General features: G+C 37.1%; 1 pseudogene; it reads right to left on the reverse strand.

Moving 5' to 3' along the window:
* Nucleotides 1-23,396: 23,396 nt before the first annotated feature.
* LOC128124295 (vomeronasal type-2 receptor 116-like) overlaps nt 23,397-24,384 on the reverse strand; it is a 39,325-nt pseudogene continuing 38,337 nt past the window's right edge.

Genomic DNA, 24,384 nt, shown 5'->3' on the forward strand with positions numbered 1-24,384 from the left:
TTATTTCTCTTTTATGATTTAAGTCTTTTTATTATTCAGTGATCCATATAATTTGAAAGCTCAAAACCCAGAATTCTTTCCTTAAACAATGAAATAAAGGTAGAAAACTCCCCAACGTTCTTGGCAGGGGGATTTTTGCCAGACAATACAGCTTGGTCAGAACAGATTTTCCCTCTGTCCAACACTTACCAAAGAACTTTATGTAACTTTTACTAAGTACATTTTCAATGATTAAAGACAGATCCTAAAGTGATTCTCTTTGTCATTCAGCTGGAAACAGATAATAGAAAATGTTAAGGAAATTCAAAGAATCTAAGGTATGATTAGGTCCTGGCTGCTAAAAGTAGCTCAAAGTGTGATTAACAACAAGGAACTGAGTGGGATGAGTCCTTTTGCATAAACTGAAAGCCACCATCACTTGGTCTTGTGGTGAGATACATACTAACAGATATCCAGCAGAATTTTGTTGTTTTGCCCTCTATCAGAAGAAAACAACACCACAGCACTGGCCCTGCACCAAGTTCCTATTATTGATCACTTAACATGTTCAGAAACCTCTCTCCAGATTAAACAATACCCAATGACAGTGGAAGTAAAAGGGAAAGTTGAAGCCCACATTATCTAGTGACTTAAGAGACAGACATTCTGGTAGTCTGAGAGTCATCCTGGAATACACCTCCCCTGCCTGTAAAGAAACCTGGGTCCTCTGATTTTCATGAGTCTGATTCCCTCAGAGAAAAAGGTGTATACTTTCTTGGTCCTGAATGATGTATTATTCAGCCTCACATTGGAAGAGGTGAGTCAACCCATCTTTGCTTTTAAATACATAAACCCTGAGAGAGTTCTACAGTGAAAAACTTACCGGGATCAGGATACACAAAGGATTTCAAGAACTCTACAACCCTGTTTGTATAGACACTAAATGTTGAACTTCTGACTTTCCATCGGAGGTTTAGTGGGAAAATAGTTTATAAAAGGGCCATTGAGGGACTGTTACAAGAGTCACAGACCTTGGGCTATAGAATGTTGTCTAAAAAGGCCAAATTTATAGAATGTAACCTCTCTTGGATACAAGCTGAAGAGAGGAAAAAAGAGACTGTCTTGGTGGGCGGTGGTGGTACACGCCTTTAATCCCAGCACTTGGGAAGCAGAGGCAGGCGGATCTCTGTGAGTTTGAGGCCAGCCTGGTCTCCAAAGCAAGTTCCAGGAAAGGTGCATGTAGCTAGAGTTTTCCTGCCTGGCCCACAGTCAGGACAATTCTCTCTCACCTTCCAGTCCCACAGCTGCTCAGACCCGACCAAGTAAACACAGAGACTTCTATTGGTTACAAACTGTATGGCCGTGGCAGGCTTCTTGCTAACTGTTCTTATAGCTTAAATTAATCCATTTCTATAAGTCTTTACCTTGCCACGTGGCTCGTGGCTTACCGGTATCTTCACATGCTGTTTGTCATCGTGGTGGTTGGCAGTGTCTCTCTGACTCAGCCTTCCACTTCCCAGCTTTATTCTCCTCCTTGTCCCGCCTATACTTCCTGCTTGGCCACTGACCAAATCAGTGATTTATTTATTGACCAATCAGCAACACAATTGACATACAGAGCATCCCACAGCAGGCGCAAAGCTACACAGAGAAACCCTGTCTCGAAAAACCAAAACCAAAAAAATACCAGAGACACTGTCTCAGCAGGATTGCTGCTGTCCTACAGATTCCAACTGCAAAGACTAAAGGACAGATTCTAGAATTCCTACATGAAGCTAGGTATTTTAGCCTCTGGATACCAGAGTCATGGAAACAGAAATTCCTCTATACACAAGCACAAAACAAAGGAAATAAGCCCCTAATCTTGCCTGAGTCTAAACAAAAGACATTCAAGGCTTTAAAAATAGCTCTGAAATTGACTCCAGCCCTAGAACTTAAAGATGCCTCAAAACCTTCTCATTTTCATTCCATGACACAAAAGACAAAGTGGGTTTTACCCAAATGTTGAGGCCATAGAAATTCCCTGTGACACATCAATCCAAATGATTGCAACCTGTAGCCACAGGATGGCACACTGGTGAAATGTCTGTGGAGACTACTACTAGATTAATATCATAATGCTAATGAATTTGTTGTGTCAATAGCTGATACTCATAGTGTCAAACACAGATGAAGTCTTCCACTGAAGAACAAAAAATCACCAACTGTTTAATCACTGTTTTATTCAGCACAAGACCCTACTTCTGTTTCCAATTTGAGTCCAGTTTGTCATCAGTTCAGCTGTCCTCTTGTCTGATGGTGACCTGCAGATGCTCATATAATTCTGTCACTAGATAAAAGATGAAACCAGGTACATGGAAGATTCAGTAGTTATTTTCATAAAATGATCTATGCCCCAACCAAGAATGTCATCTCAGGGAGAAAAGAACTGATTGCTCTCATCCAGGATCTCATAGGGGAAAAGGGAAGTCCACTAGCACATATATGAACCATTATTTGGTATTCTTTAACAAATGGGTAAGTCAACTGTATAGAGATTTATAGAGAAAGATGGCTTCTCACTGCTGGGAAAAAGAACATTAAAAAATCTTGGCCCTCCAAGGGACTATGTGGCTTTCCCTAGTAATTGCTGTCCTCCATGGACACACAGCCAAACTCACTGTCTGACTGATGACACTAAAACATCTGGGGCCTGTTGATGGTCTGATGACACATACCAAAACCCAGTACTACCTGAGACTGCATGGTAATGAATAATTATCAGTACAAAATTATATGTTGATGAAGGGTACCAGAGGTAAAGGTCATTCTCTCAGAAATAACTGGCTGGACACTGGTAACTAACCTTCACTGGGGTACTCATCTGGGCACCAAAGTTTCTGACTTGTTCTGACCAAGGAATGTTATACCTCTACTGGACACAATAACATGGGCTATCTCATCCATATACTAGGTTAGTGCTGAAGGGAAACAAAATCAGAGAGTACTTACCCAGTAAGGTGTCCAAATGAGTGAACAGCAACCTGTCAAACTTTGAAAACTTTGACTTTCACCAAGATCTGGCTTGCTGGTGAGAATAAAAATACTTGCAACTTTCTTTAAAACACCATTTTTGAGTGGGTTGAAGTGTTCCCCACCTACACTGAAACTGTTCCAATTGTAGCTAAAAAGTTAAGGTATAAAGAGATGCTCCGATCTGGCTTCCATCTAGCAATAGCAGCCATCCAACAATGGCCTGATTTTCATACCCAAAACCCTCTTAATTGATAGCTATGACTTTAGACATAGAGTAAAAAACTTCACTGTGCATCTAGACCTCAGAGTTCTGAGCTGGTAGAAATAATGAACAGAACATAAAAGGAAACTTCAATAAAATTTTCATTAGAGTCCAGAGAAAGAGGGATAGGCATCCTTTCTTTACTTTGCCTCAGTATACTGCATCCAGTAGAGGGAGGGGTTAACCAGCTTTGAGATTCTATTTGGAAGAATTCACCACCTGCTTCCCAGGCTCAGAGATAAGCATTTGACAAAGCTCTCTAAACATTCTTCTATCAAGGCACTAAGGGCCCTCCAGTTCTCCATACTGAATTATCTGAGATACCCAGCCAACCTCTGAGTCCACCACCACTTTCACCTAGCTTAAGAAGAATGGTATCTTCTGTCTCAAGTGAGCAGCCAAAGGGACACTAGAACTAACCTGGAAAAGGCCCTACAAGGTGATTCTCTCCACTCCTCTCATGGTGAGGGTAGATGCTAACACCATAGAGACACCACACCCAGATAAAGAAACGGGAAGCCACAGATGCTGCTCTCAAATGGACTGTGTCAGGACTATGGCCTCATTAATCATATGGTTTCATAGGTCCCCAGGCTCTTCCATTTCCTGCCCTCATACATCTTCCTGAATCTTGTGTTTTCACTGTGGGTAGGAACACAGGATCATGGTCCAAACCCCACTCCTCCAAGGCTGGCCTTGAAATTGAGGAAGATAGTTACATGGAAGGTATTGGCTAGTGGTGCTGCAGACCAGCAGACTTTATCCTATCTTAACCATTACTTGCTGATAACTACTTTAAGTGTTTGGTTGTATTGGAGAAATGAAGGATGTTGGAGTTTATTTTTCAGATAGGAATACAGAGTTTACAGTTCCATGCATGCCTTGTGTCTTGGTCCCCTGGTTGCCAGAAACAAGTGACAATGGAGGGAAGAGCTCAGAATCATGATGGAGCTAGGTGTAGAGCCACTTTCACTGCTAATACACAGAAGGAGGACACATGGGGAAAACGTGCAAGGTGACTTTCTCTGTATGAGTTATGCTCCAGAAAACTGATAGCCATATCTCTTTATTGCTTTTTTTCAATTCTGAAAAAAAAAACAGTGTACATATATTTATATGTATTTGTAGTGTTTTCCTTAACTATTTGTCCTCTGAAAGATAGTAAAACCATTTATTCCTATTATTAAAAAGCAATGTTGATAAATCTTTGTCAGTCCAAGTTAGGGAATTTGTTTAAAATATTTGACATTTTATAATTAATGTCCTCTCCTGAAAGTTTCATGAACACAACTGCTTAAATATTATATGAATGAGGAAAAATAATAGACACACCAAAGGGGCTGAGAGAAACATAATAAGGTCTTAATCTTAAACAAAGAACTATAGACAACTAAGGAATGCCAAGAGTCAGAGAAATAATCTTCTACAAGGAAGAGCAAACCAATCAAACATCAAATATCAAATGATCAGGCCCTCTGGATAAGTGACAAGTTGATTAGCTTGAACTGTTTGGGAGGCATCCAGGCAGTGGGACCGGGACCTGTGCTCAGTTGCATGAGCTGGCTGTTTGGAACCTGGGGCTTATACAGGGACACTTAGCTCAGCCTGGGAGGAGGGGACTGGACCTGCCTGGACTGAATCTACCAGGTTGAACTCAATCCTCAGGGGAGTCTTTGCCATGGAGGAGATGGGAATGGGGGGTGGGCTGGGAGGGAAGGCGGGGGGGGGGGACGGCAGGAGGGGGGGGAGAAAAAGGGGATCCATGTCTGATATGTAAAATTAAATTAAATTATAAAATAAAATTTTAAAAAATTGACATTGTATAATTAATGTCCTCTCTGAAAGTTTCATGAACACAACTGCCTAAATATGATATGAATGAGGAAAACAATAGTAGATATACCAAAGCAGCTGGGAGAAACATAACAAGGCCTTAATCCTAAACAAAGAGCTATAAGCTGCTAAGGAATGTCAGAGAAATTGTATTCTACAGGGAAGAGCAAGCCAATCAAACATCAAATATCAAATGGTCACCCTCAAAAATATACAATGCAGTAGCTTTATATATTCTGACCTGTTTGTATTTAGGAACAGTATATACAAACATATATGCATATATGCATGTAACAACATTTTATTTTTTTAATTTTTTGATTACTCTTGAAATTTATATTTTTATTGTTTTCTATATAATTTAATATATAATTTTTATTAAAAATCTTTTTTTCTTTTACACACCAACCCTTGTTTCCCCTCCCTCCTCTTCTCTTGCTCCCTCCACCTACCTCCATCTCACCCCTTTACCTTTTCATACACAGTAAGGCCTCCATTGGGAAATCAACACAGCCTGTTAACAACAATTTTTTAAACAGCCCATGAATTTGAAAGAAAGGAAGCAGAGTTATGTGGGAAGGTTTCGAGGTAATGAAGTAAAAGAGAAATGCTCCAATTATATTATAATTTCAAAAATAGATAAAGTAATAAAAAATTAAAACAAGAATCCCAGTGCAAGATATTTTAGAATAAGCTGCCACTTTTGGATAAGATGTGTGAAACTTCACACAAAAAGGCATATATTTATAGTAGAAGAGATATAATGTTCATATGATACATGGATTGATATCACATTATTAATGTAAGAAATATTTGTATTTTGATGGAAATCTTCTTTGACATATCAAGTCAAACACATTTTTAAGTAAATGGGAGGGACTTGTTCTTCATCACATACATACCTAGAGATAATGCCAATTTTAATTTGGGAGGATAACAACCACTATATATGGCAGGATTTGACATATGGAAGAAAATATGGCTCACCCAGGGCAAAATCCTAGCACTGAGTATGGTCTGAGTTTGATCTCAACACACACATGGTAGAAGGTGAAGTTATCCTTCCACAGATGATTTCTCATCTGAATGTGAGACCTGAGGCATGAGTGTGTGTAGATACACACAAAAATTGTGGAAAAAAATGCTTTGGAAAGTCTGTACCATGTGCATTCCAATAGACTAAGTCCTGTTGCCCCTAAAAGATCATTACACTAATCTGAAAATTGGTAAAAAATTTTAATGTTCATATATCATATTATCTGAACAGTTATAGCCTTAAAGTGAAATCCATTTAGTAATTTTTAACACACAGAAACCAATGTAGTGGAGTGAAATTTCAGGCACAGCTTATTAGTTTTGTAATCTTGATAACTAAGATTGTTTCTCTTACAATATATCCATATTATAATTTCCCCTCCCTTTAATCCTCCTAGTTCCTTCCAACCTCTCCTACTCTCTGGAACTACTCCCTTTCTGTCTCTTATTAGAAATGAACAGGCTTCTAAGAGAAAACAACTAAACATGACAACTTAAAATACAGTGAGATGAAGCGAAAATATCATGTCCAATTCGACATAGAGTTGCCAGGTTTCTTCTTGATTTTCATGAAGTTGCTATTATTTTCTCTTCATTTAAGTTCATATTGACATGGGCTTGATGTAAACTCCCTTTAGTATCTTCCAGTATATCCCTTGTATCTCTAATTTCTCCAGTACTTTTATCATAAAGGGGTATTGAATTTTGTCAAAGGCCTTCTGCATTCAGTGAGGAGATCTTGTGCTTTTTTTTTCAATTTCTTTAGATGGTGGATTACATTTACTGATTTTCATCTGTTAAAGCATCCCTACACGTCTAACATGAAAAATAGTTGATTATGGTCAATGATCATTTTGATGTGTACTTGAATTCTTTGCTTTTAATATATTGATAAAATTTGCCTCTATGTTGATGAGGGAAATTGGTCTGTACATCTCTTATTTGTTGCGTGCTTATTTGGCTTGGACAATGAGTTGGACAATGTTCTTCTCTATATTTTGTGAAATAATTTGAGGAATATTTGTGTTAGGTCTTCTGTGAAATTCTATATTAAAACCATTTGGTTCTGAGTTTTTTTAATTTTTTTTTTTGTTTTTAAGAGCTCAAATGACTGCTTCTATTACACAAGGAGTTACAATCTGTTTAAATTGTTTATAGGATCTTGATTTAACTTTGGTAAGTGGCATACATTGGCAAAATTATCCATGTCTTTTAATGCCCAAGATAAGTGGAGCCAAGGTATTTAAAATATGTACTTATGATTCTCTGGATATCCTTGATGTCTGTTTTTATGTCATCTTTTTCATTTTTAATTTTGCTAATTTGGTTTTTTTTCTCACCAAATTTAATTAGTTTGGACAAGGGTATTTCAACCTTATCAATTTTATCAAGGAAACATCTCCTTTCATTGATTCTGGGATTTATATTTTTTGTTTCTATTTATGGATTTAAGCCTTGAGTTCAGTTATTTCTTGCTGTCTAATTTTGGGTGTGATTTCTTTTTTTCTCCAGATTTCATGTGTGCTGTTATGTTAGTAGTATGAGATATCTCTTCTTTTTTTTTTCATGTAGACATTTAGTGCTATGAACTCTCCTCTCAGAACTGTCTTCACTGTTTCCTGTGCTCAATATTGGTATGCGTTGCATTCATTGTCATTCAATTTTAGAAAGTCTTTAATTTATGTCTTTAAACTTATGTCTTAAGCCATTTTTCATTCAGTAGTGAGTCCTTTATTTTCCATGGTTTGTAAAGTTTCTCCTGTTTCTGTTGTTGTTGATTCTAGATATAAGCTTGGTTTCCAGAGTGGATACATGGTGCTATTTCATTTTTTCTTGTATCTATTGAAACTTGCTTTGTTTCTGAGTATGTGGTCAATTTTGTAGAAATTTAGATGACCTGCTAAAAAAAGGGGTATTTTTTATGCATGTTTGAATGAAATGTTCTGAAAGTACCTCTTAAGCCCATTAGGTTTTTAATATCAACAAGTCAGCACTTTTTTGCTTAATTTTTGTCTCCGTTGCAGGTCCACTGTTGAAAGGGGGACATTGAGTGTCCTCTATCAGCGTTTGAGGGTCAATATGTCATTTAAGATGTAGATATATATTTATGTACTTGTGTGTCCTTAATTTTAGTGTGTAGATATTAAGAATTGCAATGTCATCTATGTGGAGTATTTCTTTGATGACTGTGTAGTATCTTTTCCTATTTCTTCTCATTTTATTTTGCTTTGAAGTATATTTTACCAGATATTAAAATTGCTACAATAGCATGATTCTTAAGTACATTTGCTTGAAATATATAGTTCTGGTCTTTTTATATGAAGTGATGTCTATCCTTGATGTAAAGGCACGTCTCTTTTATGCAGAAGTGGAATGGATTCTGTTTTCATATCCATTCTATCAGTGTGTATATTTTTATTGTGGAATTACAATAATTGAGATTGAGAGATACTAATGGCAAATGATTGTTGATTCCTCTTAGTTTTTGCTTGTTATAGTGGTATTTGTATTAGTACTGCTGGTCGTGTGTATGTGTATGTGTTTGTGTGAATGTTTTTATTCTTTTGATTTGTTTGTCTGGAATCATTTATTCCCTGTTTTTTCTAGGGCGTGGTTAACCTCTTTCGGTTAAATTATTTCTATAGTGCCTTCTGTAGGGCAATATTTGTAGCCAGTTATTGCTAAAATTTAGCTTTATTATCAGATGTCTTATTTTGTCCATCTATGGTAACTGAAAATTTTGCTGAGCATAGTAGCCTGGGTTGGTATCAAAGGTCTCTTATAGTCTGTATAACATGTACCCATGACTTTGTGACTTTTAAAGACTTCACAAAGAAGCCAGGTGTTAGGCTCTGCCTTTATGTGCTAATTGGTTAATTGATCATTTTCAATTTCAGATATGATATTTTTTTCTTTGTTTTATACATTCAGTATTTTGATTATTATGTACCAAGGAAAATTTTCCTTTTGGTCAAGTCTACTTGGTATTGTGCTTACCTACTTCTTGTATCATTTTAGGCACCTCTGTGGTGATATAGTATTTGTGCTTTCATAAATAAAACTTACCTGGGGATCAGAGTACAAAGCCTTCTACTAGATTAGACATAGAAGCTCGACAGTGGTGACACACATCTTTAATCCTAGTTCTTGAGATCTCATGTCTTTTCTTGGGAAGCAAACATGCATTTACTACCAGAAAGTCACATGGCTGGGTTGAGAGCAGTATATAAGGCATGAGGGGACAGAAACTAAGCGGCAGTTCTGCTGAGATCCATTTGTGTGAGGTTACCAGTCTGAGGAAACAAGCTCAGCTGAGGTGTTGGCAAGGTGAGATTGACTGTGGCTTGTTCTGTTTCTCTGACCTTTCAACTTTCACCCCAATATCTGGATCTTTTTTTTCATTAATAAGACCTTTTAAGATTCATGCTATATCTGGTGCCACAACGTTTGTGGCACAAATTCACAAAAAAGCTGTTTGCCTGTGGCTCTGGCCAGAGCTGCACACAGCCAGAGTCTCCACCCCATGTAGGCTGGAGTCCCTAAACCACTGGCATAGTTTTTGTTGCAGCCTCTCTGCATCAACCTCCCCAGGCTCAAGCACCAAACACTCCAGAATTAGCTGCTTTTGCACATTACCCTGTGCAGACTGCTGGCTCTTTGGCTTCTCTCCTTTTGTGGAGGGTTTTGGCTTTCTCTGGGCCTCCTCCTTGGGCTGCTACCACACTAGGTGTCTGCCTTGATACCTGCTTGGGCTTCTACTGTTCTATGCAGTCAGCTGAGTTGTTGAGTCACTTAAGATATCTTAAAGGGAGAAATTAGATAAAAGGAATTTTTTCCCACATTGAAGAACAGAAAACATTTTCACAATGTTGGGAATCTGGTTTCTGTTTGATAACACATCAGGTGGTCTGAAAATGGAACAATTAGAGAGGATAGTTAATGTTGATGGGATAGATGTAATATCAACTATAAATATTACTTGTTTGATTTTTGTTTTATCAATAAAAATGTTAGTTAATATGAGTGTCAAGATAAAAGCTTTAAAAAAAAAACGTGTTAAAACAAATCATAGAGAAATTCAGACCCAGACAGAGTTTAAAGGTGAACCAATCTCAGCATTGTATTATATGTTACAGACAAACAGCCTAAGGCTTTTAAACAGCCAACTCTCATCTATACAATAACCATATAGGAACTGCCAAATGCTGTGTACAAGCTGATTGCACTCCTGTGGAAATGTTAGATTTGAGGAGATTCAAAGAAGCTATAGTGTTATGGTATGCATCCTCCCTTCATTAAGCAGATGTTAAACTCATGATCAAATTGTAATAGAATTATCCCTCATGACTGGAAATATTTGTTTACAGCTGTCCTAGAAGCTTGTCCACAGTTACAATGGAGGTCCTGGTTGAAAGACAAGGCTAAGAAAATTGAACAACCTTGAAGTGCTAAAGGTATGGAAATTTCCCAAGATCAATGTCTTCGAGAAGGTGATTATGCTGATATACAAAGACAATCTTTATATAATGATCACACCCTAATTCTATACTGAATGGCACCTTGAATGTTTGGGACATAATTGAAGAAGTAGGAAAGAAAATTGGGTCATTTACTAAAGTGTTACATGTCCCAAAAGAAACTATCATGGATAGCTTACAAAGGCTGTCTTCAGAAGCCAGACAGACAATAATTGAATCTCTGGCTTTTGAAAATGCTAATCTACAATGCAAAAGGATAATTAGGCCATTAAAGGCAAGATCAGCACCCATGGAGAAATGGATCCTAGATACAATTAATATTGAATTTCAATCTTATGATAGTGCTTGGGTAGAATAGATGATTTCCAGAGTATGAAGAAAAATAATAATGTCTGGTGTTTCAATTGTGGTAAACAAGGTCACCTAAAAAGAGACTGTAAACAGGGCATTCTGAGAAACAATGTTTTTTTTCAAGGAATAATCCCAACAGAATGTCCTCCCTTCTGGATTATGCAGAAGGTGTGATAAGGCAAACACTGAACTAACAAAGGTAGATCAACAAGGGATAGACAAGGTAATCCTTTGTCTTTGCTGTTCGGAAACACCATGAGGGGCCGTTTGCAGGCCCCCATGGAAAATTCTGTTCAGTCCTTTCTTGCCATCATAGAAGAAACCACTATGTGGAAATTGAGGCCACATTGGATGCCATTTGTAGTTGAAATTTTATTTGGGCTGTCCATCAGCCTCCAAATAAAGACACAGAGACTTGTTATTAATTATAAATGCTTGACCTTAGCTTTGGCTTATACCACAAGCACTTATAACTAAATTTAACCAGTTTATGCCATTTACATTTTGCTTTAGTGCTTTTAACTTTTTTTTCATTGAGCATGTCTTATTTTCCCGTTTCCTCCATATCTGTCTGTCTGTCTCCCTGGCATCTCTCTTCTTTCATCCCCAAGCATAAATTCCTCCTCCTACATACTCTCCCCAGAAGGCCTGACTATACCTCCTGTCTCACTATTAGCTTTTCAGCCTCTTATTGAATCAATCAGGTACCTTAGAAAGGTAATATAAAACAGCAAAATACGTTTACATATCTAAACAAATGCAACACATCTTTTCAAGTTAAAGAAATACATCTTTCTAGCTCCATTTATCCTTTTGTAAATTTCATAAATAAATTTTTCACACTTTAGCAACAATTCCTTTTTGTCTGTACACTACATTTTCATTATGTACTCTTATTTTTGTGGATATCTAGAGTGGTTCTAGTTCCTGGATATTGCAAATATACTGATAATGAATGTGGGTAGACAAGCATTTCTGCAGCTCTCTCTGCAGTGTTTTTTGGTATATGCTTATAATTCCTATAGCTGATGATTCAGTACTCTTATTCTTAATGAAATAAAATCCTTTACCCAGATTCATATAGTGACTGTACCTGTCATTACCCATGTGATCATATCTAATATCTCTCAGTCACATCATTTGTTCTCATGTATTTTCTTAATGTGCCCATTTGTGTCTGGGTAATATGAAATCTCCATGTGGTCTTAATTCAGATTTTTCTGATAGCTTAGGATGTTAAAAATTAAAAAGAGATGTTTATTGGCCTTTGTATTTCTCCTTTTCAGAACTGTAAGTTCATTTCTTTAGACTATTTAGTCAATGGCAATTTTGTATTTATGATTTTTTCTTTTCATATTTTGTTATATATTTTATATATTAAACGTTGTATGGTATACAGTTTGCAATGATTTTTGCCCATTGTGTAGGTTGCCTTGTCTCTGAAATACATTTTTGTTTGATGTAAAGAAAATAATTTCATAGCCTCTCATTTGTTGGTTCTTGAGAAAATTTTCTATGCTGTTGAATTTCTTTTCATAGAGTTCTTCCTTTATCTATAAATTTAAGTGTATTCTCTATATTTTCTTCCCATGTTTCAATTTTTCAGGTTTTGAGTGAAATCTCCAGCTATTTTGAATTGATGTCTGTACAGGGTAGGAGATGTGGATCCATTTAAGTTTGAAAGTAAATGTGAAGTCTTTTCAAAAATGCATATTAAACATCATGGCATGTTCTCTTGATACCCTAATGAAAAATAGTGGCCCATAGCTGTTCAGATTAGATTTGAGTCAGGTTCTCTCACTGAGCCTTGAGTCACTGCAGGACATGCCCATGTGGACAAGACATTGAACTATAAAAAGTGTTGACTAGAAATTGATTAGAGAAGAGTACATGGTTCCCAGAAGTGCAGTGAGATCTGTTTGTGAATAAGTCAGAAGAGTGAGCTAGGTTGAGCAGGATAAGAGGGGACCAAAGAATACGGGATTTGGGAAGTCCTGATGGTGGTGGTAAAGAAAAAGGTGACTATTTCTATTAGGGACTCTGGTCCACATAGGTCATCTAGAGGATCACAGTAAGGAAACAGTTGTGGTTTTTAGAATACCAAACAGATTACAAAAGAAAATGTGCTTCATCAATGGCAGGCCTTTAGCCGTGTTTTCAGAATGTAAGGTGGAGACATGTTGGGAGAAATGAAGAACGGTTGATATAATCAGTGTATGTTTTGGGTAGCTACTAGAGGAGCAAGCATTTAAGGAATAGAGTGACCAGGTTTTAACCTTAGTCTTGATTTGTGTTGTATATCAGCAATTTCCTCTGAGTACAGATATCCAAACTTCAAGAAAAGCCAGAGAGAGGGAAAGCTTAGTGAATCTGCACCGGTAGAAGAAATGCATTTTCTTTCCTAGAAAAAGATGTGACTACTCTTCCAACTGTATTTAGCAATGTGAATAGAATAATGAGTTTGCTTACAAGAAATGCATTGTTTTTTTTTTTCTAGGAAAAGAGATGTCTTTTTACAGGCTTATGAAAGATCTATGAGAGGAACATTGCTTTCTAAACATTCACAGCCAAGACCTCAAGGGAGGGACATTCCTGTGGCCATAATGTTACATTATAAAAGAATTTTTACTACATTCTGTCCTTGTTGTGAGAAACTTACTAACACTGAATTAAAAAGAAATGGGAATATGTAATTATAAAAGAGTAAACATGTAATCCTAGCTGATCACTCTCCTGATTCAGAACAACAGAAAAATAAATTTAAATAAATTATGTGAAAGTAGGAGAAGCTAAAAAAGGAAGCGAGAAATTTTAAAGTTTCAAACCAAGTTTCTGCCACATCATTTGTAATTGTGACAGAAATTAACACCAGTAAATAAAATATTTATGTTCTGTTTAGGATTAAGCACAAACATCTCTTGATGGAGGGCTACCACACATAGAAGTTTCAAGAATATGAAAATGCAATGTCCTTTGAGGTGGGTGGGACAGGACTAAGTGATGATCAGAAAGTTACATGCTAGGAAATACCCAACAAGGGAAATAATTCTATATATCAGTACCAAGAATTGCTTTGTTGTACAGAATTGTTTTAGTTATCCTGGGTTTTCTGTTTTTCCATATGAAGTTGATTTTTGTTCTTTCCAAGTCTGTGAAGAATTGTGTTGTGAATTTTATGGGGATTGCATAGAATCTGTAGATTCCTTTTGGTAAGATTGCCATTTTTACTATCTTAATCCTACCTATCCATAACCATGCAAAATCCTTCCATTTTCTGATATCTTCTTTGATTTCCTAATTTGGAGACTTAAAGTTCTCATCATACAGGTCTTTCACTTGTGTAGTTAGAGTTACTCCAAAATATTTTGTACTCTTTGTGGCTATTGTAAAGGGTGATGTTTCCCTGATTTCTTTTTCAGTCCATTCCTCATTTGTATATAGGAGGTCTACTGATTTCTTTGAGGTAACCTTGCATCCTGCCACATTACTGAAGGAGTTTATCAGATGGAGGAGTTCCCTGGTAGAATTTTTTGGGTCACTTATATATACTATCATATTGTCCGCAAACAGTGAATGCTTGACTTCTTCCTTTCCAATTTGTGTCCCCTTGATTTCCTGTTGTTGTCTTATTGCTCTGGCTAGAACTTCAAGTACTATATTGAATGAATATGAGTAGAGTGGAAAGCCTTGTCTTGTTTCTCACTTTAGTGGAATTGCTTTCTGTTTCTCTCCATTTAATTTGATGTTGGCTGTCAGCTTGCTGTAAATTGTCTTTATTATGTTTAGGTATGTTTCTTGTGTTCCTGATCTCTCTGGAACCTTTATCATGAAGGGGTGTTGGATTTTGTCAACAGCTTTTTCAGCATCTAATGGGATGATCATGTAGATATTTCTTTCAGTTTTTTTTTATATGGTGTATTACTTTGACAGATTTTTGTATATTGAACTGTTTGCATCCCTAGGATGAAGCCTACTTGGTCATGGTGGATAATTTTTTTGATGTGTTCCTGGATTCAGTTTGCCAAGATTTTGTTGAGTATTTTTGCTTCAATGTTCAAGAGGGAGATTTGTCTGTAATTCTCTTTCTTTGTTGCATTTTTGTGTGGTTTGAGTATCAGGATAACTGTAGACTCATGAAAAGAGTTTGGTAATGTTCCTTCTGTTTCTATTGTATAGAACAATTTGAAGAGTATTAGTATTAGCTCTTCCTTGTAATTCACTCATTCACTTATGATTCTAAGCTATAATTTTCTGAACAAATATTAGATAACCTTCATCATCTGTGTTAGTTCCACAATGTGAAATGTTCTATTTCTTCTCATAGAAAAGTGAAGTTAGAACTAAAGAAAGAAAGAATGTGAAACAAGTGGATACACCTTACTGCCATGCTCCTTTGTGCTACTTCCTTCAGAACACAACTGGGAATGGTAACCTGCTAGACTATTGCTTGGGAAGACAACCTCTTTGTGTAATTTTCAGCTTACCAGTAAAGGATAATATAGCATTCCACTCATACAGTTGTCTGAAATAACCAACCTCTGATCCAAACAACTGCCTTCCTTTTGTTGTCATTTATTTTTGAGATGGTATGCTAATATGCTAATTAAACTATTTCTCTAATAAAAGTTGTTTTTTTTTTTACTGAATTTAAGGACCTTCCTCCTCATGTTGAGTTGCTTTTGTAGGCATTAATACATGAGGAGGTGCTTACGTTTATTGTAATTTATATACCATGTGCTGTTCACATCCACAGGTGACCTGCCTTTTCCTGAATAGAAAAGGAGGCAGAGCTGATTTGGATTTTGGAAAAGAGAGGAAGAGAGGAGGGACCGGAGGGGAGGGATTGCAAGGAAGGAGGAAGGGGAAACTGCAACTTGGATATAAATAAAGAAGACAGAATCAAAGAAATAAAGAATAAAAATGAATATTTCTCCCTCCCCTGCCTTTCTTTAAATTATCCTTTATATCATCCCCTGATATTCTTCAAATTCAAGGTGTCTTTTTATTGTTATCACATGCATTTATGTATTTGTTTTGCATATATATATATTTCTAAATGTAGCGTACTTAGGGCATGTAATGTTACATGTATGCATATTTGAAGGACTAAGCATTTGGTGGTTAACAAAGACACTATATACACTTCCCTAGAGAGTGCTACCTTCCATCATCACATCTTTCCTCATCTGTCTATAGTTATTTGTGTAAGGTTGAGGATCTCATCAATGACCTGCATGGCATAATGACCCAATGAGTGCAAGAGTGACAGTAATACCTTTGTGGTTAACAACACATCTCTAATTAGGCACAAAACCATCTCAAACAAGAGGAATACCATGTCAACAAACTGTCCTTTTGGGAATTTTATCTGAATTCCCCTGCAAAAGATCATTGAAGGTAAGTTTGTTTACCACTATAAACTAACAAGTTTGTATGTGTCCTTGCAAAAAAGACACACACACACACACACACACACACACACACACACACACACAGAGAGAGAGAGAGAGAGAGAGAGAGAGAGAGAGAGAGAGAGAGAGAGAGAGAGAGAGAAAGAAGTAGATAAAGAGAGAGAGAGACAGAGACACACAGAGAGATAGAGAAGAGGAAGAAAGAGAGAGAGGTAGAGAAAGAATATGGAGGAAAATTAGACAGGAGGATTCATCCATGTATCTAAGAGCCCCAATCCCTCCTGAAATAGCTTTCCAAGTGCAGGCAGTTTGGTTGGAGTCCACAAACCAGTATTAAGAACTCCTCATCTTTTGCTTTACATCCAGTATCCTCATATGAGTGAGTACATACCATGTTTGTCTTTCTGAGTCTGGGTTACCTCACTCAGGATGTTTTTTTTACATCCACCCATTTGCCTGCAAACATCATGATGTCATTGTTTTTCTCTGCTGAGTACTACACCATTGTGTATATATACCACATTTTATTTATCCATTCTTCAGTTGAAGGGCATCTAGATTGCTTCCAGGTTCTTGATATTACAAACAATGCTGCTATGAATATAGCTGAGCATGTGCCATTGTGGTATGATTGAGCATTCCTTGGGTATATGCCCAAGAGTGGTATAGCTGGGTCTTGGGGGAGACTGATTCCCAATTTTCTAAGAAAATGCCATATTGATTTCCAAAATGGCTGTACAAGCTTGTACACCAACAGTGGAGGAGAGTTCCTTTTGCTCCATATCCTCTCCAGCATAAGCTGTCTTCAGTGTTTTTGAACTTAACCATTCAGATGGGTGTAAGGTGGTATTTCAGTGTCATCTTGATTTGCACTTCCCTGATGATTAGGGATGTTGAGCAATTCCTTAAATGTCTTTCAGCCATTTGAGCTTCCTTTGTTGAGAATTCTCTACCTAGCTCTATAGCCCATTTCTTAATTGAACTGTTGAGCATTTTGATGTCTAATTTCTTAAGTTCTTTATATATTCTGGATATCAGCCCTCTGTCAGATGTGGGGTTGTTGAAAATATTTTCCCATTCTGTAGGCTGTCACTTTGTCTTGTTGACCATGTCCTTTGCTCTACAAAGCTTCCCAGTTTCAAGAGGTCCTGTTGATTGATTGTTTCTCTCAGGTTCTGTGCTACTGGTGTTATATTTAGGAAGTGATCTCCTATGCCAATGTGTTCATGACTGGTTCCTACTTTCTCTTCTATCAGGTTCAGTGTAAAATAGATTTATGTTGAGGTCTTTGATCCACTTGGATGTAAGTTTTGTACAGGGTGACAGATATGGATCTATTTGCAGCCTTCTACATGTTGATATCCAGTTATGCCAGCACCATTTGTTGAAGATGCTTTCTTTTTTCCATTGTACAGTTTTGGCTTCTTTGTCAAAAATTGTATGTTAATAGGTATGTGGATTAATGTCAGGGTCTTCAATTCAATTCCATTGGTCCACATGTCAGTTTTTCTGCCAGTATCAAGCTGTTTTTATTACTGTGGCTCTATCGTAGGGCTTGAGATCAGAGATAGTGATGCTTCCAGAGGTTGTTTTATTGTACAGGATTCTTTTGGCTATCCTAGGTTTTTTGTTTTTCCATATGACGTTGAGTATTGTTCTTTCCATGTCTGTGAAGAATTGTGTTGAGATTTTGATGGCGATTGCATTGAATCTGTAGACTGCTACTCACAACTCCAGGGAGGCTACCTAGAAAACAGGACCTTAAGAAAGACACAGGGATCACCCAATGACAGAGAAATGGGTGAGATCTACATTAGCAAACTTGATGTGAGGGGGTGTAATGAAGGCGAAGGGTTGGGGGAAAGAGAACTTAGGGGATCGGAAGATCCCAGCTGTATCAAGAACAGAGAGGGAGAACAAGGAAAAAGAGACCATGATAAGTGAAGACCAAATGGGAATAGGAAGAAGCAAAGTGCTAGAGAGGGCCCCCAAAAGTCCACAAAGATAGTTCCACAATAGACTACTAGCAATGGTCAAGAGGAAGACCAAACTGACCTACTCTGGTGATCAGATGGCCAAACACCCTAAATGTCGTGATAGAACTTTCATCCAATGACTGATGGAAGCAGATGCAGAGATCCACAGCCAGATCCCAGGTAGAGCCCCAGGTTCCAATCAGTGAGAAAGAAGAGGGATTATATGAGTGAGAATTGTTGAGACCATGATTGGAAAAAACACAGGAACAAATAGCCAAACTAGTGGAAACACATGAACTATGAACCAATAGCTGATAAGCCCCCAACTTGATCAGACCCTCTGGATAAGTGAGACAGTTGATTAGCTTGAACTGTTTGGGAGGCATCCAGGCAGCGGGACTGGGACCTGTCCTTAGTGCATGAGCTGGCTGTTTGGAACCTGGGGCCTATGCAGGGACACTTTGCTCAGCCTGGGAGGAGGGGACTGGACCTGCCTGGACTGAATCTACCAGGTTGAGCTGAATCCCCAGGTGATTCCTTGCCATGGAGGAGATGGAATGGGGGGTGGGCTGGGGGGTGGGCTGGAGGGAGGGCACGGGGAGCAGCGGGAGGAGGGAGGACAGGGGAATCCATGGCTGATATAAAAAATTAAATTAAATTACATTTGTAAAATAAAATAAAAAAAGAAAACAGAAACAACACTAACCACTTCAAATAAGAAGAACAAACTACATCTGCAAATTCTGCCCAAACATATCTAACATTCACCTCTTGGCTTTAATATTACAGTACACATTTGCTGAGAATCTTCAGACAAATTGCTTCATGTTTGTCTGAAATACAGCTTTTTTCTCACAAAGATGACATTTAAAAAACAATCTGTAAAGCTATTAGACATTAAAAAGAACTTTAGAATCACCATTCAAAATAGCTGTTAGTAGACACTGGGAGCTCCTAAGGAAAATGTGATTTGAGTTTGACTATGACTTGAGTGAGTACCAGAGCCCCATGTGTGAAAGACTGTTCTTTGGTGTGGGGATGCTGAGAGGCAGTGGGATCTTTAAGAGGTGGAGTCCTGTGGGAAGTGTCTAAATGACATGGACCATCACATGTGGGAGATATTAATATGGTTCTCATACATAGCTAGTAAATTCCTATAAGAGCAGCTTGTTATAATAAAAAAAGGAGGCTATGTCCCTGCCTTCTTTTCTCACCATGACTTCTTCCACAAAATAATTTTGCCACTATCCTGCCTTCCATCATGAGTTCCTAACAGAGGCTTAACAGGTGGTAACACTGAATCTTGAGCATCCATTCTTCAAAAAGTGTTGACTGTATACCCTGATCTCACCCTTTGGAGAGTACTGAGACTTAGACATTTTATTATACCTACAGGAAACAACTAATACAGATATTCAACAAATGATAGCCACAACACCTGATTCTATTACCACAGTTTCTATGCAATATTATGATGCTTGCATTTAAATATGAAGTTCTTAATTTATTTGAAATGTTATTCATTTCATGATTTCAATAAAAATATTTTCAATTTTATGAAAAAAAAAAGAATTCCTCATCTGTATTCTTTAATGAAGCCCAGTAGATGCATTGAGTCCACAGCATGTATTTTAGAAGAACTGAGCCTGTGGTTCTTTTTTTCAGGTTCTCTCATATTCTTTTTTTTTTTAAATTAAGAACTTTTAAAATCATTTTACATACCAATCCCAGGTCCAGTACCTTAGAAGAAGGGGTAGATGTAGCTTATAGATTCCCTTGGGAATGACTTTTAACAACAAAACCATTTTAATACTTTATGGTACTTTCCGTTTTGAGAACAAGGGTTTTGTTATTTTAAGTTACTTTTGACTTGAAGCAAAGTACTTATTTTATAGAGGCTCATTGTGGAAAAGCAATAGGATGTTAGTAGAATGTTAGGCTGATCTGTCCTGTGGTGCTATATTGTGTATCTCAATATATTGTGTACCCTATAAAACTTATCTGGGGATCAGAGGACAGAGTTAGCCACTAGATTTGACATACAGGTCAAACACTGGTGGCACTACCCTTTAATCCTATCCCTTGGGAAGCAGTCTAGATTTCTGTGATTTCAAGGCCACACTAGGAACAAAGCCAGCTATCATGGCACACACTCTTAATCCGAGCATTTGAGATCTCATGCCTTTGCTTGGGAAGCACACAATCCTTTACTCCTAGGAAGTGACATGGCTGGGTGGAGAATCGTATATAAGGCATGAGAAGACAGGAACTAAGCAGCAGTTCAACTGAGACCATCAGGGGTGAGGACTCAGAGGCTTTTAGTCTGAGGATTTGTGGAAACAGAATTGGCTGAAGAATTGGTGAGTAAATGTTGGCGGTGACTTGTTCTGCTTCTCTGAGCTTTCAGCTTTCAACCTAATATCTGGCTCTGTTTTTTTATTTATAATAGTCAGTAGAATATTATTCTCACCATGTTTCTAAAGTATAACATGGCTATACTGTGAGAAAATTTTGCCTTAGTTTTTACTATTAGATTAAATACAAGAGTAAGAAGAAATATCTCCATGCATTGAGTGTCCTTCACGTATAAATTAATTTATTTTCTTTTTTTTTTGATTTTTTGAAACAGGGTTTCTCTCTGTAGTTTTGGTTCGTGTCCCAGATATCTCTCTGTAGACCAGGCTGGCCATGAACTCACAGAGATCTGCCTGTCTCTGCCTCCTGAGTGCTGGGATTAAAAGCACTTCCACCACTGTGTGGCCTTAATTTATTTCTTAATGTTTATTAGAGGAAAACTCTTTAAAGATAAGATTGATGTAAATTTCAGAACATATCTAATTACTCAGTAAGGAAATCTGAAGACCAACCTTAAAAATATAGATTATATATATCAACTTGAAATGCCAGTGACTAGTAAAGCACTTTTATTTTTGAGATTATAATGAAATTACATCATTTTCCATTCATTCTCTCATTAAATGCTCCTATATACCCATTCTTTCTCTCTTTCAAACTCAGAAATTATTTTTTATAATTGTTATTTTCTAGATACATATAAATGCATGTTTGAATGGATATTAGGAATATAGGTGTATATATAGTTACTATACATATTATATAACATTGCATGGGCAAATAACCTATGCATTTAATTGAGATAATATATGATTCATATATGATTCATATATGTTCATATATACATATATAATCCTAAATTATATATGGGTATCATTTTGTCTTATAAATTATTTAGTTTTCTTTGTCCCATGGTAGACATTTTCTTCCTCTGTCAGCATTATATTGTTCACTGCATTTCCTTATGGTTGAGATTCTATGAGATTTTCCCATTCACATCAGGATGCCAAAAGCTGTGGTCCTAGTTCAGATCCTATTTAGGACATCATGTTTACCAGATTTTATGTGTTTTTATTGGCAATGTATGACAGTCCTAGAAGACATAATCTCAAAGCAAACTCCCTGGTCCTCAGGTTCTTACATTTTTTCTATTCCATCTCCATCAGTGAAACCTGAACCTTAGGAGTGGCAATTGTATTTATTATAAATGTATCAGGTGGAACTGGGATCCACAATTCTTCAGTTTGGTTGGTTGCGACTTTGTATCATTGTATGCATCTGTTTCAATATGACATGTCCTTAAAGAGCTGTGAGGAATAGGCTTGACTGTATGTATAGGAACAAGTATTTAGAATTTTTAGGAGCTTTGCTGTTTTAGTAAATTGGCAGTAACAGTTTCTCCTCTGAGATCCAAGACTTCACTGGCTCTTAATAGTTGATTTGGTTTCCATAACTAGGCATGATTTCCCTCTTGACTAGCGGGAATTTTGTTCAATTACACCCAACAATAGCATTTGTGAAACCTCCTAGCCTAGTGTATACACATAAGAGCAAAGAAGTCCCCACAACTAGAATAAAACTCACAGTAGGAAAGTTCGAACAATTTTATAGAATTTTACTTTTATTTCATGATGTGGAAATTGAAAATATTTTACTTAATGAATTGTATGCATTTTGTGAAATGGTGATGAATTCTGAAGAAATGTGTAATAATTAAAGTGCATGTTGAAACCTAGTCATGATTTTAGATGAAGAATACATACCAGTTCAAGAGAAAGCAGTCAATTGAAAGAAGCATTCATATAAATGATGTGTAAATGTCTAGATTTAAAGAGAAGTAGGGCTGGTTATCCTAAACTTAAAACAGTTGGAAATGTGACAGATGTCATCAGAGTGTAAAAAAGGAAGGGGTCCATGTAGTTAGACCTAGTTACTTGTTCTGAGTGACTGTCACTTCAAATCGAGCAATATAATTTATTAAGTCTACATTATAACCTACCATGCCATATATTATGCAATGACTGATGAAGATTACATTTACATTTTGAAAATCCTATATTCTTCAGTATAATTACACAAACACAAATGGAATGATAATAATTTACTAAAAGGCCTTGAGGTCTTAAGAAATAGATTGATGCTCTTTCACAAATCTGATGAATTGAAAGTTAAATATAAAATTAATTATGATCTACATATTTTACCACAGCAATCTGAAGACAAGATAAAAATTTACTTGGATCCACTGTAAAAATTTAAAACAACATGTGCGTAAAATATTTGGATAAGAGAATATGCATGAAGCTCTTGAGAAACTTAAATCACTAACATGAATATTAACAGTCTATATTAGAGAAGAATATGGTGGAGTGCTGTGACTGGCCATTTTTAATCTCAGAAGAGCAGAGGAAGATGTAGGCAGATCTCTATGTGTCCAAAATATCATAATATTCACTGAAAGTTTCAGATGAGCCCAGATGTATAAGGAGTTCCTGCTCTTATGAAAATACAACCTGGATTTCAAATGTGGATAACTTCATTGGCTCCAATATAAAGAGGCTATTATACAATTGATTAAACAAATAATAGCCCAATGAATTAAACCCATACTATAATGGTATAACACACATTTGCAATGGATAAAACTGAAATTCATCTTTGAAATTCATCACTTAACATGAGAACTATGTTTAGTTTTGAACTAGGTTTTGAGAGGGTTTTTCCTTCTAGAATGTGGCCTGTTCCTGATATGATGTACTGAGTTCTCATTTGGCCTTATTAAGATAATATAGCACTTAGGGGCAAAAATGAAGCCAAGGACGGCTGCACTAGAAGCCAAGATAGAGAAGACTTCCATAGCCACTATGACTTTCCCCTTGGTGCTGTGGTAGACAGGGAGGAATGTGACCCAAACACAGAAGAACACCAGCATGCTGAATGATAGGAACTTGGCTTCATTGAATGTGTCTGGAAGATTCCGGGACAAGAAAGCCACAGTGTAACTTCCAAGTGCCAAGGAGCAGAGATATCCCAGTATACCATGGAAGGCAAAATCAGAGCCTTTGTTGCACACAAGGATGATATGTCCATGTTCAGCATGAGCGTCTTTGTCAAGGAATGGAGGAGAGGTTCCTAGCCAGATTCCACAGAGAACAAGGTGGACCAGAGTACATATGGGGATTATAAAGTTTGGGGCCTTTGATGTTATTAACCACCTCACCACTCTCTTTGGAAAAGTGACCCTGAAGGCAATAATCACAGTGATAGCTTTGGCCAACACAGTGGCAAGAGCCACAGTGAAAGCACCTCCAAATGTGATCTGCTGCAGGATACAGGTTGTGGTGTTTGGATGGCCAATGAAGAGCAAAGAACATAGGAAACAGACATTGAGTGTGATGAGCAATGTGTAACTAAGTGTCCTATTATTAGCTTTGACAATTGGAGTGTCTCTGTGCTTCACAAAGAGTCCAAGAACCACAGATGTGAGGACAGAGAAGAACAGAGCTATGGTTGTGAGAGACATCCCCAAGGGGTCCTTATGGTTAAGAAAACTCACAGCTTTCTGGAGGCAGTGTTTCTTCTCTGTCTCTGCATAATGACTCTCTGGACACTTCATGCACTTTTCCATATCTGGTCAGAAATGAAGGTGATATTTATTCCAAGCTGAAGTTATCCCTGTAATTCTAACC

This window comes from Peromyscus californicus, unplaced genomic scaffold (genome assembly GCF_007827085.1).
Source record: "Peromyscus californicus insignis strain IS unplaced genomic scaffold, ASM782708v3 Scaffold_4__1_contigs__length_199733344, whole genome shotgun sequence".
In the NCBI taxonomy this organism is placed as follows: domain Eukaryota; kingdom Metazoa; phylum Chordata; class Mammalia; order Rodentia; family Cricetidae; genus Peromyscus; species Peromyscus californicus.